Consider the following 17,493-nt stretch of genomic DNA (forward strand, 5'->3'; position numbering starts at 1 on the left):
GGAAGGGGAAAAACAAGTCGTTTAAATAAGGATACAGGTGGACCTGTTGCAACAATGAGAAGTACAAGTTGTCATGTCGAAAACGAACTTTACAACTTGGGGGGGGGAGGAGGATTGGATGGGGGGAAGGGAGGATGGGAAGGGATGGGAAGGGTAAACAAAGGAAGAGGCTACAATACTTGATAAGAAATGTACTCACTATCTTGCCCATGTAATTGTAACCCCTCTGTACAGTATTTTCACAATTAAAAAAAAAACAATGAAATCTACTAATATAATAGCATGCCAGACCCTTGTTTGGAATGGATTTGCCACCTTAATGACCAAAGTCAGATAATCCAGTCCAAGTTCTAGCAATATGCAATCACAGGTACAAATATGAAGCTTTACATAAAAATATGTAGCCCTCCTGAATTTCCCTTGTATGGTACAATATTCAAGGCCCACATGGATGATCTGGATGATTTATTAGAGTCTTGCAACACCACTCTGTTGAAGCCCAGTAAGCCAGAGGAAGATTAAGAGGGAAGACAGAACCATTTGACAGTGTAATCACACACACACACACACACACACACACACACACACACACACACACACAACTTTTAACGTTAATTGTGTATGTATCAGAGATACAAATTCAAAATTTAAAGAGATAAATATTTTAAATTTAACAAATGAGAATATTTTCTGTTAGTGGAAAAGGAGAAAAAAAGGAATTTAATAGTATGCCATTCAAACTTGCTTTAAAGTAATTATGTTATTTCAGATCTGCAAGATAAACAAACCACACCACAGAACAAGGCAGGGGCTATAATTTAATAAACACATGCCCCACAAGAGTCATGAAGAATATGGCCAAAGGCTGAAATTGGATGCATACATGATTTGGGGGTGTAACTTCATTTGTAAAATGAATCACTGTCTAAATTTGGACTCGGTTGACTTAACTGAAATCATACTTTCGCACGAAATGTTGTTTTTCCTATAGGGGCACTTGCCTTGGCTTATTTTTAGTTATGTCTTTTGGAACAAAGCATTCCAGTGTTCATTAGGAGTCAGCTAAGGACATTTTTAGGACCTTTCTCGCCATATCCAACTCTTTTTGATCCACCTCCAAAATTTCTCTAACTCTACTAACTCCTCTTCCCCATGTCCTTCAGATTTGCTGCAGAAAATACACAACTTGGAAGCTTTCAAAATTTATGCTCAGGGAGTTTTGTAATCACTTTATAACCTCAAGCAAAAAGTAGTGCTGTGAGTTAGAAAGATGCAGGAGCAGGGTTATAAGAAAGTAGAGTTCTCATTGTGGCACTGTCATTAAAGCCATGAGGTGCTTAGACAAGTCTTTTCTTTGGACAGAGTAGGATGAACCAGGGGAATTTCAACCAAGGAATTCAACTGTATCTGACTATGATGAAAACTTTCCATCTTGATTCAGTTAATTACATCCACAGGCTAGTTCTGTCTCTAGTTCCACTACTTGTCAGCATTAATTCCATGTCTTCAAAAGAAGCAAAATAATAGTATTTTTCTTAAAAAGGTTGCTGTAATGATTAGATAAGACTATCTAAAGAATGGATTTGGCATGGTGCCTGTCACAAAGTAAATATTCAATTAATGTTATCTGTTATTTGGCCTAGTAGATATACAGTTTTGATTCATTTTGATAAGTAGTCCCAAAAGTTGCTGGGACTTGTTCAAAAGACATTATTTCCTGCAATCATGTTCTCCATATCAATTTACTTATTTGGATCTCACCCAGCCTTTTCTTTTTTTAGCTCAGGTAAAATGAAACAAAGGAAAATCTCCAGCAGAGAAAAGCAACCATGTAAGAATGCCACTCTGCCTTTCAAGCTACACTTCATGGTTACCTCATGCTAAGAGACATCTAGCTTTCTTTCTTTAATAAATTTATTTTATTTTTTATGTTATTTTATTTTGCCTCTTTCAATCCCAGATTCAACTGATGTGTCTCTAGTCACATCATTTTAGATTAAATTCTGGGGTTGTTACAATAAACTGATGAATGTCTAGTATAATTATTTTAGGCACAGGATCTTGGTTCAGTACTTGTCTCTGATAGAATCTGCTTTTGTGTATCCTGGGGCAGTTTGCTTCATTTGTCCTTTCTTTACTCTTTCCAGCTATAAAATGCAAGTTGGAAGAATATATATCTCATCAGGTTGATGTGAAAATAAATGAGTTATTACTTAAAATACTGCTAACACATAGTAAGTGATACATACTTCATATCTACCCTTTCTAATTATTAGATTTCTGGGAGAGAGATAGGAGGAGAAAGAGATATTTGAGTATGAGCTTCAGTTGAATGAAACTCTTATGGAAGACTAAACAGCTGACAACTATGGCCAACCAGACTTGGGTTAAAGAAAAATGACATTAGATAGACATAGTATGAAAAGGACCAGAGAGAAGAAATACTGAAAAAACAACGATTGTATCATTGTTTTTCAAAGTGCCTAACATATTCCAGTTATATTCATAAATTACCTCCCCTAATTTTCATAACAATATTCCTGAGGAGTCTTACTTTATTGGTGAATTTTTAAGGCTCCAAGAGCTCAGGTAACGTGTCCAAATTTGCACAGCTAATAAGTGGTAGAGAAGAGATTTGAATCTGTTTTTAAATGTCAGGCTTACTTGTAGTTAGAGCACAGATTCTGAGAAGTTGAGGGATAGCATCTAGGAATTTTCTCTCCTCCTCTCTTCCTCTCCTCTTCTGCCTCTCCTCTCTCATGTTTTCTTTGTCTCCTTTTCACTCCTCCCTACTTCCCTTCCTCCCTCCTTCTTTTACTTCCCTTTCGCCTTGTTTCCTTTCCCTTCTTGCTTTCTTACTTTCTTGTTCCTTCCTTCTTCTCTTCTTTATCTCTCTGTGTTTCTTTCTTTTTTTCTCTCTCACACACACATATACATTTCTAAGATGTGCTGAAATCATTTCCAAAGGCACTGCATCAAAATTATTTTTAAGAAGTAAAAGGAGGTAGGGAAGAGGGGCAGATACTGAACCCTCACACATTAGGCAAATAATTTTCTTAATGGTGTCAGAAGCTTGATACTATTTTCCTTGCTTAAGGATAATGCGATGTCTTTCTTTATTTCTTAAATATTCTCTCTCCCTCTCTCTCTTTCTCCTTCCTTCTCTTCCTGCCTACCTGCTTTCCTGCCTGCTTGTTTGCCTGCCAGTCCTGGGGCTTGAACTCAGGTCATGGGTGCTGTCCTTGAGTTTCTTTTGCTCAAGACTAGCACTCTACCACTTGATTCATAGCTGCACTTCTGTTTTTTTTTGTAGTTTATTGGAGATATAAGTAAGAGTCTCATGGATGTTCATGCCCGTAATACTGAGATCTCAGACTCCTGAGTAGCTAGGATTAGAGGCATGAGCCACCAGCTCCAGCTAAAGCCTTTCTTTCTCAGATAGGAGTTAAAGGATGATAATTTCTAGAAACTGGCCATTTTATGTATTTTATACAAAAGTTATAATTATTTTGCAGTGATTATTAATTCAAGACATAATTTCACAATGTAATGTGCCAAAATTACTCATAGAAACTCCCAGAAATAGTAAAAGAGCAAAAGATTAGTCATTTTTCTTCAAAGGGATTTTTTTATTTATCTTCTTTTTAAAGCTAAAGCTTTAACAAATCAAACTATTGTTCAAAAGCTGGAGAAATTTTTTTGCTGGAGTGATTATTCATCACAGAAAATGAGTCTTTCAAGAGAAAGGCTATAAAAATGGTGAAAAGGAGGAGAAAAAAGTTATCAGAAAATCTTATTGAAATACTCAGAAAAAGATCAGAGAGTAACTTTCGGGTCTGGCTGTAGCAATGTTTTTATTATGAGTTTGACATCTGACCCCACTGTCCTCCATAGCCAAAAATGTTCAACTTTTATTGCATTAATTTCAAATTTATATGTGTATAAAGAAATAACACACTTTCTTGGGAACATGTTCTATTATAGATTATAAATAACCTACCAAATCAGTTATTTTTGAATATATTTTTTGTCTTCTTGCTTCAGTTCATTTTGAGTATCAAACTGAAAGAGGATCCCTTGAAACAACACAAGAACTTTTTATTTTTCTTTTAATAAAATCACTCTTTTTATCACACACCTTCATTAAACATTTTATGAATCTACTAAAAAATATTGAAGCCAACTTTAAAATGCTCTACTCTCATGGCAGAATTCTGCTCCTCATTCTTTTCACTCTGTGTGTCATGGAACATTCCATCCAGACTGTGAATCACACTCTTTATGCCTCCCTTAAAGTCTTAGTGAAGATTTTGGTTAAAAAGATACCAAATAAGCATATGAAAATAAATTAAGAATTTAATGAAACATTATCATAGCCTTGAGTATGAAAACTATTTTTGAAATTTTAAAGGGAAATTCTAGTCAGCTGTAATCACTTGTTTTATTCATTTACCATGGATTTATTGAGGGTTTACTACATGACAGACACTATTATAAGTGTGATCAGTGAACAAATAGCTTAAACACCACCAGTTCTAAAGGTTATATCCTAGCAGTACTAAGTACTAAGGATGTATTTACATCCTAGTAGTACTATGAGTTTTGTGATAAATAGTTGATTGCTTTTAGTTATTCTTTCTGCATAATTTAAGATGCCCCACTTATGAACATAGTGATTTACATTGATTAACTTTCAGATATTAATCCAATCTTACATTCCTGGAAAAACTCCAACTTGGTCTTGATTCAGTGGCCTAATAGTTTTGTTTAATACATATGCCCTCCATTCATGAGAATGTTTTTTTTTGGGGGGGGGAGGGGTCCAGTTGTGGGCCTGAACTCTGGGCCTGGGCACTGTCCCTCAGCTCTTCAGCTCAAGGCTAGTGCTCTACCACTTGAGCCACAGTGCCTCCGGCTTTTTTCTTTTTGCTTATGTGGTGCTGAGGAATCAAACCCAGGGCCTCATGCATGCAAGGCAAGTACCACTGAGCCACCTTCCCAGCCCATGTATTTTTCCCAGTAATGTCCTCATTTGATTCTATATTAAAGTTATGCCAACTCCACAAAATGAGTATCTATTTTCTAGTTTTTTAGAAAATTTTGAGAAAGTTTTGTATCTTTCCTACTTTAAATAGTTGGGAAAAATCAACAGTGAAACCTTCTGTGTCTAATATTTTCTTGTACCAAGGTTTCTGCTTGCATAAGATGATTCAGATTTTCTGTGTCTTCTGGGTCATACTCTGCCATTTTTATTTTTTAAAGAAGTTCTACATTTCATCAAACATTTAAGGATGTAAATTGTATGCTTCCACATTTTTCAAGATTTAAAACTAGAACCCTTTGTACCTTCTGATATTGGTTCATTCTAATATTTGTTCATTCTTTTATTATTTATTCTCACTTTGGAAACTTTACCTTTGCCCTTCCTAAACATACTGTGCCTTTGTCACCTACTGCATTATTTCAGATCTTCTTCTCATGAGATGGAGACTAGTAGACTTTTCAAAGAGCTGGTCACATGAATCCTCTCATGTGAACCCCATCAAGTCACCCCCCATGGCAAGTGACCCCTAGACATGTGATGTCACATGGGGTCATGTGACCATGCAGTCAAGTGACTGGAGCAACATGACAGGAGTCATGTGACAGGGGTCATATGACAATGAGTCACATGAGGAGGGGGCACGTAATGGGGGTCACCAGACACAGGGTCATGTAATGGGGGGTCAAGTGACATGGAGGTCACAGGACTCAGGGAATCATGGCGTTCGGGTCACTGGAACAGGAGTCAAATGACAAGAAGTCACACGGTGAGGGAGTCAAATGAGAGGAGTCATGTAATACGGGGTCACGTGATGGGGATGCATGACGGGGGATCACGTGGCGGGGACCACATGACAGGAAGTCAAGTTATAGATATCAGGTGACATGGGGTCATGTGATGGAATCAAGTGACATGTGGTCATGTGATGGGGGTGTCACATGACTGGGGGTTACCTAAGAGGAGTTGTGTGACATCTGGTTAGGTGACAAGGGTGTCATGTGGCAAGGGTGAGTCATGTCATGATGGGTCACATGATTTTGGCTCATATGAGGTTATATAACAGAGGTTATATGACATGACCAACCATCACGTTATGGGTGGTCTGTGATGTGGGGTCTCATGACCACAGTTCAGCTGACAGGATTCACGTGATGTTTGGTCACGTGACAAGATGGTGACTAGCAAGGGTCATGTGATGGATTGGGTCACCTGACAAGGGTTACATAATGGGGCGGGTCATGTGACTGTAGCCACATGATGGGATGTCATGTGATGTGGGTTCTCATCATGGGGGTCATGTGACATGACAGTCACCGGGCAGGGGTCACATGATGGGATGTCTTGAGTTAGGGGTCACATAAGGGAAGGTTTCCTGAAGGGATGTCAGGTGATATATAGATAGGGTTAGTCAAAAACACCTACAGCTGTACAGATCATGTTATTTATTTTATTTATTTTTTATTGTCTAGGTGATGTATAGAGGGGTTACAGTTACATATGTAAGGTAATAAGTACATTTCTTGTCAAACTTGGTACCCCTTCCCTCATTTTTTAAAACTTTTATTTTTCAAAGAATTTCTGCATTTCATCAAATAGTGCCATATTTAGTGGTGCAAATCTGTAAGGTATGCTCTAGGTATGATCGCTTTATATGTGTACATGTCTTTTTCCCAAACAGTTGATTAATTAAGAGTAGTTATGCTGAAGTCATATGGGTTGAATCAACCTTCACTTCACAACTTACTAGCTATGTTACTTTGGCCAAAATACAGAAATCATTTGAATAGGGCATTGAATCTGGTTGTGTCTATAAATATCCTTGACAGAAGCCTGACACAGGTAAGTACTCTAAAATGTTAGCTGTTACTGTTCTGAATATACACTCTAACTGAAATAATTGGGTAAGCACTAGAAATTTAGAAATATGGTACCTATATTTGCTAGAATACCTCCCATTCTCTACTGGAAGTGTATCTATGAACATGTCTCAATAATTCTTAAACTTTAATACATCAAAACTGAAGTGTATGCTTTCTTGACAAGAGTCAATCATTCTTGATATTTTCAGTGGCACTTCCACATATTCAGCTCTCTAAGGTAACAAACATAATAATTTACACTTCCTCAATTTTCTGTCATGTCTGCCACTATCTCTGGCCAATTATTTATCTCTAATATTTTTACTTTCCCCTTTTCTTTTACCTCTGACACTTTTATTAGAATACGAGGCCTTGCTTTCTCGCTCCATGCAGAGATAGCTTTAGCTGGCTATTTGCAATCATACTAGCTTCTGCCCAAACCCTTGCACTCTAGCTTAAGGATTCTCTCATAATACAAATCTATCACCTGCTCCCTTGATTATCTTTATAAAATATGATTTAATAACAATGACACCAAATCTCAACTCTTTTAATTGATGAGTCGAGACCTCCATATTTCCACAAGGGCTTCTCTTGATGAATGAAAAGAGAAATGTGAGAATTACCATAAAAGTCTATTATGAGGGGCTGGGAAGGTGGCTCGGTGGTAAAGTGCTTGCCTTGCATGGATGAGGCCCTGGGTTCAATTCCTCAGCACCACATAAGCAGAAAAAGCCAGAAGTGGCACTGTGGCTCAAGTGGTAGAGCACTAGCCTTAAGATGAAGAGCTGAGGGACAGTGCCCAGGCCCAGAGTTCAGGCCCCACGACCGACTAAAAAATTAAAAAAGAAGTCTAATCTGAGTATACTTAGCAATCAAATCTTAATTTCTATTTATTTTTCTTCAATTAAAGTAATCCAGTCCTGTAGAAGAAATGCATGATTTAGGAGCTAGAAGGAATATAACTACAAAAGAAACCTAGAATGCCTTGTGGTACCAGAAAGTAAAAAATAAAATAGAATAAAATAAATAAATAAAAATTAAAGAGAGTGTATAAAGAAAGAACTCAGGGCTCAACCTGTGGGTACTCCCAATTGCAAATCCTGGATTATTCCAGCTGCATCCAGAATAACAACAATATTGAGGTTCACTCATAGAATAAAATATCCACAGTATTTGCTTATGCGCATAATCAAATAAATTAATTTAGTAGATGAGACAGCTTTTTCTCACACTAGAATTTCAACTAATACATGTAGGGAAAAAAGAGAGATTCATCATTAGGCAAACAATATCATAATAATGTGGCAAACAACATCCCCCGAAAGATAATACAATTTGTGAGACATTATTTGAAAAGAATCAGGATTTGTTGAGCAAAATATCTTTCCTCAAATTCCTAGCAAATACAAAGTAAAGGACAGTAATTTTTATTATTATTTTCTTTATTGTTATTATAAAGGTGAGGTACAGAGGGATTACAATTACAAGTCAGGTAATGAGCACATTTCCTTTCATACAGTATCTTCCCTTCATACAGTGTCCCTCTCTCCCATCTCCACCCACAAGTTGTATAGTTTACTTTCATCAGTGTCCAGAGCGCTGCATTCCTGCATTTTTCACCCTTTTTTTCTTCAAGTTCTATGCCCTTCCCCAATCCTCCAGAAGATAGACATGTGAATATAGTATACATAAGGTAAAGTAAATAGAATCATCAAAAACTAAAAGCTAAAAAGAAAATGAAAAAAGAAGTCTCTTGATTCCATATCTTGGAGTTGGTTTCAGTATATATATGTATATATATACATACATACATACATATATATCACTTTATATAAATATGAAGAGGCACTTGGGCATTATGACTTAGTGTTTCTCTCCTGAGTATCCTCTTAAGGTATCACTGTGTATATCTAGAATGCTGTATAATTTATCATATCCTGGCGTACTTTAGATCTAATTTCTGCATATCAGACAGCACATACAGCATTTGAAGGATAGCCATTTTGGTGCTGAAACTAGACATAAGACATGTCACCCTCATGAGCTTGGAGTTATAATGCACTGAGAAGGACACAAACATCATTTTAAAATGGTAGACATGCCAAAAACGAGTAATTCGTTCCAATTGTAGGAAAAGTGTAGGAAAATGTTGAAAATGCAATTTGGTAAACATAAAGTAAGTGATAGGTTCTTTGAAAGTGTCAACCTTAAAAAAGAGAGAGAGAGAGAGAGAAAAGACTGGGGAATTTTGAGAGCCTAACTAAGGAGAAGCAGCTAAATTGAATGCGGAACTCTGGATCAAATCTTTGAGCCGAAATTCAATATTGGTAAGAAAGTGGAATTGTGATCGCGATCTGAGATTGCATGAACAATACTATGCTAGTGTTACTATCCCAAACCCTTAGAAAGAGATGGCTTCAGAAGTGTGGAATTCAGAAAATGTATGGTTTCAGAAAGTGTAAACACCACAGGAAAGAAACTGAGGAGTGGAAAAGAAACCTTAAAATTTTTTTTGCAACTTATGTCTAAAATTATCTCAAATAAATAGAGAAGAATAAAAATCTGTATCTACTTGCAATATTCTACATAATCCCCAACTTTCATGTCAAGATCTGTATTCTAGATATACTCACCTTTTTCAGCTGCATTTATCAAAAGCAAATTTTGATTTATGTGCTATTTCTTGATCATAGTATACATAATCAGCTTTGGTGTCTGACTTGAGCTGAAATCCTGGCCCAGTTCATCAATAGTTGGTAGTTGGTCAATGTTTGCTATATTGTATGTCCTTTTTTTTTTTTGTCGGTTATAGGGCTTGGACTCTGGGCCTGGGCGCTGTCCTCCAGCTTTTCAGCTCAAGGTGAGCACTCTACCACTTGAACCACAGAGCCACTTCCAGTTTTCTGGTGGTTAAATGAAGATAAGAGTCTCACAGACTTTCCTGCCTGGGCTGGCTTTGAACCACAATCCTCAGATCGTGAGGATATGGCTTGTATGTCCTTTCTAGTCTTAGATTTTTCTCATCCTTAAAGTGGGGCAAAGTAAAGACTCAAGGAGAATCTACTTGCACAATACCGAATGCAAGGACTACCCATAGTAGTTACTTTACAATAAATGTATGGTTTTATTGCAGATAGCATTTTCTTTTTCTTAAAAAATGTTATTGTAAAGATGATGTACAGAAGGATTATAGTTGCATAAGTCAGGTAATGAGTACATTTCGTTTTGAACAGTGAGATGGCATTTTCTTTAGAGCTGGTCTCCAATATATGGGTTAAACCTCTTTTACTCACTGTTGCTTCATTTTATACCAATCTAGCTCATACCATTTAAATTTATATTAGCTATTCCATAAGCTGCTCTTACTGTTAGATAATTTCCTCAATTAAATTATAGAACAATTTGATAATGAGTCTTCTGCTTCTTTTGTTGTTCCACAACTGCCTGATTGTGTATTCTGCACACAGCCATGATGAATGTTCACTGACTGATGGATTATAAATTTGGCAACACTGTGTTCCCTTAGCTTCCTAATGAGTCGAAACTTTCATATACTCTGAAAATGTGGTAACTTGGTATGCTGGCAAAAATGTTCAAATACTAATTTCTATGTTGTGGATTAAAGTTTCCATATTATTACAATCATATTTGAGGGAATATCTTTTTTTAAACACCTAAGAAACAACGTAAGAATACAGCATACCGTAGAGTTGTGAACATAGATGACATGACAGTACTTCATCCGAATTCATTCTGGCACCCCCAGTCCAAGCAACTTTTCCTTCTGCTGTGGTCACTTATGCATGCTGGTGGGGAACAAACCAGAAAATGCATATTTTAGCAGATGCTTAGAATAAAAGCTCTAGTTCACGAAAGATGCCAATTCTATTCTTTAGTTTGTGGGAGGACTGCTGGGTGATTCGACCTTCACAGTACTTACTCTTAGAAGTTTAGGGAAAATAAATGGTAGCCAAAATGCCTTGGAGAAATCCAGAGTGCTTTGCATACGAAGCATCTTGGGTGCAGATCACAGGGATTCCATAACTTCCTGCTTCCATAACTCACCAGGCTTGCTATATGAAACATTAAGGAATGGAGCTTGTTTCTTAGTTTATGCTGCTGTCTGTCTTCAAAATGGAAATAACAGTATCGACCAACCCAGAGTTTGTGATCGTTCAATAAAATACTGTGAGTAATAAAGGGAAACATGTACTTTACAGTTAGGTAACAACTGTCATGTTTTCCCTGAAAGACATATTTCTATCTTTTCTTTAGGTTCTGGATATTAGAGAAAATAATCAAACTCAGCCAGTTTATGTTCATAGAGAAAGAAATTGAAGTGCCAGGAGTTATTCAAGGTGGCAGAACTATTTTTGTTTATTGAAAATAGCTGGATCAGGGGATGTTAAATATAATCCTGTGGGTAAAACATCCATTGGAGTTAATAGACAAATGCAAGTCTTTACTAAAATAAACTTTCCTGCCACCCCATTCAGCAGTACTTACTGAATGAATTTGCTTCTCATTTCTTCCTTTTAGATTAGTTTTATGTTAATACATCTGAAAGGTGAAAGTGTTTAAGGAGTAATATACTGGCTGTTCATTGAATTATTATTGCTTAGTGAGCATATACCTTTCAAGCAAGGCAGATTGCAAAGTATAGAAATAATCCAAATACCCAGTGACAAGAGAAGAGAGTATCATGGTTTCCTCAATAGAATGCAACACAGGCATAGAAAAAGAATGAAATATAGCTACACAAAAGAATTTAACTTATCTTCACAAATATTTCTGTAAAATTCCTAAATCCCAGAACATGCCACGAAGCACCTTTAAAATCAAAGCAACCAAAATAAAAATACTTGCTTTCTAAACAAAATCATGGTACAAATAGAAGGTAAGCTGAAGATGGATACACGATTTGAGAAAGGTTATTTTATGGTGATCTGATAGAATGTGGCCTGAGCTGGTGAAGGACCTCTAGGGAAAACTGAGTGTACGCTGACGATTACCGATAACCAGCATCTACTGAGTGCTTACTGTGTATCCGGCATGGCCCAGCTTTGGGTCTGCCACATTCTTTTTGGTTGGTATATATTTTATTTAATTCTCAGGATAGGAGACTAAGGATCTAATACAAGTAATCATGAGAATCAGAAATCTTGCCCCGGATTCTTCCATAGCAAGTGACAAAGCTTAAAATTCATCAAGAAGCCATCTGATACATGGAGATGAGAAAAGATTCCCCATAGCAGAAACAAAAATCCTTGGCTGCTAAATACTTCTGATTATTGAACTTCAGGGTGTGGATGTTTACTTCATCTGACTTCTGGCAGGCCTTTAAATATTTCTGAATTCTCATTTGGCCTATTGCTATTCTTCAATCTCTTCTAAGGTCATAGAGAATTTGTCAGCCATGCATCGAACCCATTCATCCTTCCTAGAAGAGTAGGTTTGAAGGATGACTTTCCTCTCATAGTACAACACCTCCAAAGTAAGATCTATTATTTGTAGCTTGATGTAAATACTAAGGATGAATAGAAGGACGATTAGGGAACATAATTAGTGTTGCTTGTAAAGCATGAGAGCATGGTTTCCTTCATGTGCCTTATGGAAATGTGCACTGAATATATAGTCAGGTCAATTTAGATGCAGTAGAATAGAATGACTATGTCATTATTCTCATCTCATTTCACATATTCTTAACCTTGCTTAAAAGACTACCAACGGGCAGAAAAGAAGAGTCTTCTGGGCCTTAGGGGGCTATATGATTCTAAAAAGTTCTCAGGGCCATAGTAAAATGGGGACATGAGAGATGATAGAAAGATTACAGAACAAATCATCTTGTCTTCCTGCCACCATCTAGTCCTATTGCACACTTTTATAAATAAACTCAGATTAAAATATCCCCAAGATTTGTAAAAACAAAACAAAACATATAAACAGGACTGAAAAAAATCAAAGGCTATGGAAGGAGCAGTGGGGCTGATTTTTTGTAGGGTGGTATTGGAGATTAAAATCCAGCCCCTTGAGCTTGCGAAGGCAAGTGATCTACCCCTTGAGACATGCCTCCAGCAGCTTTGTGCATTGATTTTGTTTTGTCTGAGTTCAGGATTCCAATTGTTCTGATGCCTTCACTCCTTGGCAGTCACTCTACCACCTGAGCTATGCCTCTAACCCCTTCGTGGATAATTTTTTCCCATGGAGCACTTTTTGAGGTAGTACCTTGCTTTATGTCTGGAGCCACCTGTGTTTTCATTATCTTCCTATGTGCTTCACCGTGTCTCTTGGATAACAAGCACATGCTACCATGCCCAGCCAGTGGTTGGGATGAAATCGCAAGACTTCTTTATTGCTTAGGCTAGCTTTGAACCATAGTCCTCCTATTTCCACTTCCCCAAATAGCTAGGATTATAGTCTTGAGCTACCACACCTGGCTGGGATGTGATATAATGAATCTTACTCACTCATTGTATGATTGGATAAATTAATATCCTTGAGCTTCAGTTTCTCAATGGGGAAATGTGTCCACTCTTCAAAGTATTATTTTAAAGATTACATGTAGTTATATGTTTGAGTTATTTAATAATTATTGACTCTATATATTTTATATTATTATTAAACATTATTAAACAATTATTAAACATCATCATAGAAGTGAAAAACACATCCCATAATACATAGACTGTAAACACAGAAGAGAAATGTGCAAAATTGTGTAAGGTAGAGCCTGATATTTATCACATCCCTTGAAAAGCATTTGTAGGGAATAAATGACCTGCTATGTGCCATGGGACTGTTATAGTACCTGAAACAGAGTGAGAGCTAAGAACACTTAACATTTGCTGTTCAGAGTTTGTTATTAAAATAGAACCCAGATCCTCAAAAAGTAGAGTTTTAAGCTCTCATTTAACATTTTGAGGGCTTTATTAGATGATATGAAATGTTTTCCAGTCACTCACTTCTCTTCACTATAAGCTTGTTGCTTCCTCTTCTAATTGACTGTTTCCCCATATGCAGAAGAAGAAGTGATGGCTCCCATAGCTACAGTGTCACACACAAGTAGTGCAGTAGATGGGGTGGGATTTGAACTCAGGTCTATAGCACTTCAAAGCAGCATTCCTTCCCTATTACCTTTCTCTAAAGAACTTAATATTGATGGGCTGGGAAGGTAACTCAGTAGTAGGATGCTTGCCTCGCATGCATGAGGCCCTGGGTTTGATTCCTCAGCACTACATAAACAGAAAAAGCTGGAAATTGTGCTGTGGCTCAAGTGGTAGAGTGCTAGTCTTGAGCTGAATCGCTGAAGGACAGTGCCCAGGCCCAGAGTCCAAGCCCTATGACTACCCCCCCCCAAAGAACTTACTATTGAGTTTGATTGATCAAATTAAATTTTTTGGCCTGGTATGACCTTAAATGAATCATTCAGGCTATCTTCTTAGCGGTATTGATGCCACTGAGGACATTAACTAGGTCCTTTCAGAACCAGGACAGAGCTGAAAAGCACCTACCAATCAAGAAACCAGGAAAGTGAATGTCATGTAAGAATCCCCTCTCTCTCTCTCTCTTTCTTTCAGAATTACAGTTTATTTAAAGAAAAATCTCATTCTGGAGATTCAACAGCAGCATATCTATCAACTCCTTGCAGTGTCATCAATCAAAAAAGCACAAGAAAATAAAAATAAAAAAGCAAGCTGGACCTGGTATCCATCCTTGTAAATTATTTTTCAGGAAATCCTGCAGGCTTGGTTTTCTTTAACCAGGAAACAATTACAGTTTAATATAGAGGACCACAGAATTCACATGGAACCGATTTCTATTTCTTTTTGTTCTGCTTACACAAAGGAAATGCAATTTTTCAAAAACAGCAGAGAAATGCACCAGCACTGGACTTATATGGTGGTGCCTGTCACTTACAACCGAAAGACTATGTCATTTCTCATTGTCAGTCCTGACAGCACCTCAAATAAAGAGGCATCTTAACAAATTACGTTTTGGATATCACTCACCAAAAAATGCAATGGCTTCATTTTAAATAATAAAGTGACAATGCATAGACCTGAAGCTAAACATGAAACAAGTTTACTATACCTGAACTGATGGCTCAAGTCATTATTCCAACCTCATATTTTTATCATATGCCTGTAAACATGTAAAATTTAAAAGCCAGGGGTAATTTTAGGTTTTATCTGAATCCACAGAAAGAGATGATTAAATTATTCTTGCTTTGATGTTAAATAACCTGACTCTGTACAGTGACCTTTGGATATGCAAATGCAATACCTTTATTGGCTAATTTTCAAACAATCATGGGAAATATGGGAAGAAAACTGGAATTTACATGGAAGTAAATGTCGTTTCAGGTTTATTTGATAAGGATAAAGAAAATGTTTTATATTTATGTGCAGGTTCAGAAGAATGATTGTCTAGAGCTGTTCAAATCTGTGACTTCGCAGCTGTAATCAAAACCAGCAGGAGTGTTTCTGACTTATATCCCTGGCAGAGAACTCACAGAATACATAATGCATACCCAGAAGAGTTAAGAGAATTTCAATAGTTTCTTAGGTAACAATTTTCATTCTCAGCTCTTAAGATGTTTGAAAAATGAAAGACTGTAACCCCAAATCAAACAATAATTAAACATCCATCTCTGTTTTTAAATGAGCTTTTTAACAGCCTCGTGCTTACAAAGCTAATACTCCAAGGAATGAGAGATGCATACAGTTCCGTAGAATGAAGGTTTCAGTGAATGCAATTTTTCCCCCAGAAATGAACCACTTTAACCTTAAGCTGAAGTGTCTTGGATGCTTGATGGCCAGGATTGCATCCAGCAAACAATGGCTCAGCTAGCTTGGGTTTGGACAAGCATCCATGGAAAGCAGGATTTGACATCCTACTGTTCTTACTCTTGGATGATTTGGCATAGGTCTCCAGGCCTATGATAACTCTATCATTTTCATATTTTCCTGTGCAGCTGGGAGCTACATCTCACAATTTTCCAGAAAGAAATTAGCTCTGGTGTTCACAGCACACGTGAGGCCATCTCATTTTCTGATGGTCCAGCCCTGCTGACTTGGACTTAGTAAGGCTGTATGATCTTTGTAACTTTCATAGAAGCAAAACACAAATACTAAAAGAGGGGGAAGAGGGCCTAGAGCTTCCATGTATCCAAGAGAGGTACCATGATTCACAGCCATGTACTCTGGAATAAGTCACTTTTCTGAGTCAGTTTCCTCTTCCGTAAATATGATTAGCATCATGCTATTACTGATCTCAAGTACCATTTCTTTAGTACTTAAGGTAGTTATTAATGCTCTGTATAGATCAGCCTGGGCTGTTGAGAATACAAATGATGACTACTAGCTGTAACTCCGAAATTGGAAATGGATACAGCCTAAACTGCCTCAAGTAAAATTGTGAAATGCCACGAGAAAATGGTAACGATATGTATTATTCTCTAAGTGCTAATATAATCCAAGACCTCCCTGATATACTTAATATTCTACAGTAATATCAGGAGGTAGATATTCATTTTAACCTCACTTAAGAAAGGCAGAAAGTTAATAGCAGACATCAAACTTATACTCTTAATGCTTAGTTAGGAGAACTGGTTATCAGCTTATCATTGGGAGTTTTAGCGACTGGGAACTTACAATATTAGGTAGCTTTATAGTTTTGTGGCTTTGAGTAAATCATTTCATTCCTTTGCAACTGCAATTTTTCAAGTGGCAGAAAGGTGTAATCTTTGTGGCCTTTTTGAGTTTTCACAATTTATAATTCTATGAGGAAAATTTCATGGGGTAGGGAAAAAGAATGGAATGCGCAAGGGGAGGGAGAGCTAAGGAAGAGAGGGAAAGAGAGACTTGTATGTATATTCATTATTGAACACAGTGATGCCCATGTAGCTTGTAAGAAATTCAAAACACTCTCACGTTTTTCAGTACATTCATTTTTGTACAATATGTCCATATATCATCACTGTCACTTTATAAATGAGGAAACTGCAGCATAGAAAGTTTGTTAACTTGCCAAGGTCATATAGCTAAGTCATAGATTCCAGCAATTTTGCTGCCAATATTAAATAGTATACTCTAGGCTAGGCTGAAAAGTCAATATATAAAACACTTCTGAAAAGTTCCATTGCTTAATAATGCAAATAGATATGCACTTCATGCGACACAATCAAAGAGTTGTTTAAAAGGTATAAATCAAATGTATTTAAATCAGATCCTATTTGTCACTGCAAACTTTAATTTTTGTTAGATCTTCAATGGGTGATATCTTCTTTAGGTTTTGATTTCCAGCTGCATTTTGATACTTCATCTTCAACCTTCATCTACTTATTCAATGTAAAATGAAAGTTTATATTTAAATTGACCCAGCAGTGAATTACTAAAAATTCTGTGACTGTGCATTCATAGTGAGTTCATTAATTCGCCCACATCTTCCTATGCCAAAGTCCAATTACCCCTCAGTGGGGACAATGGTCTCCAACTGGAGCTCGAGAAAGTTAAGACAGTTAAGTATCTATGACAAAGATTTGATCATCTGAACTTTGCTTTTATTTTTTTTGCCTGTTCAGTTTCC

The sequence above is a fragment of the Dipodomys ordii genome, unplaced genomic scaffold, assembly GCF_000151885.1.
Source record: "Dipodomys ordii isolate 6190 unplaced genomic scaffold, Dord_2.0 Scaffold34, whole genome shotgun sequence".
NCBI classification, from domain to species: Eukaryota; Metazoa; Chordata; class Mammalia; order Rodentia; family Heteromyidae; genus Dipodomys; species Dipodomys ordii.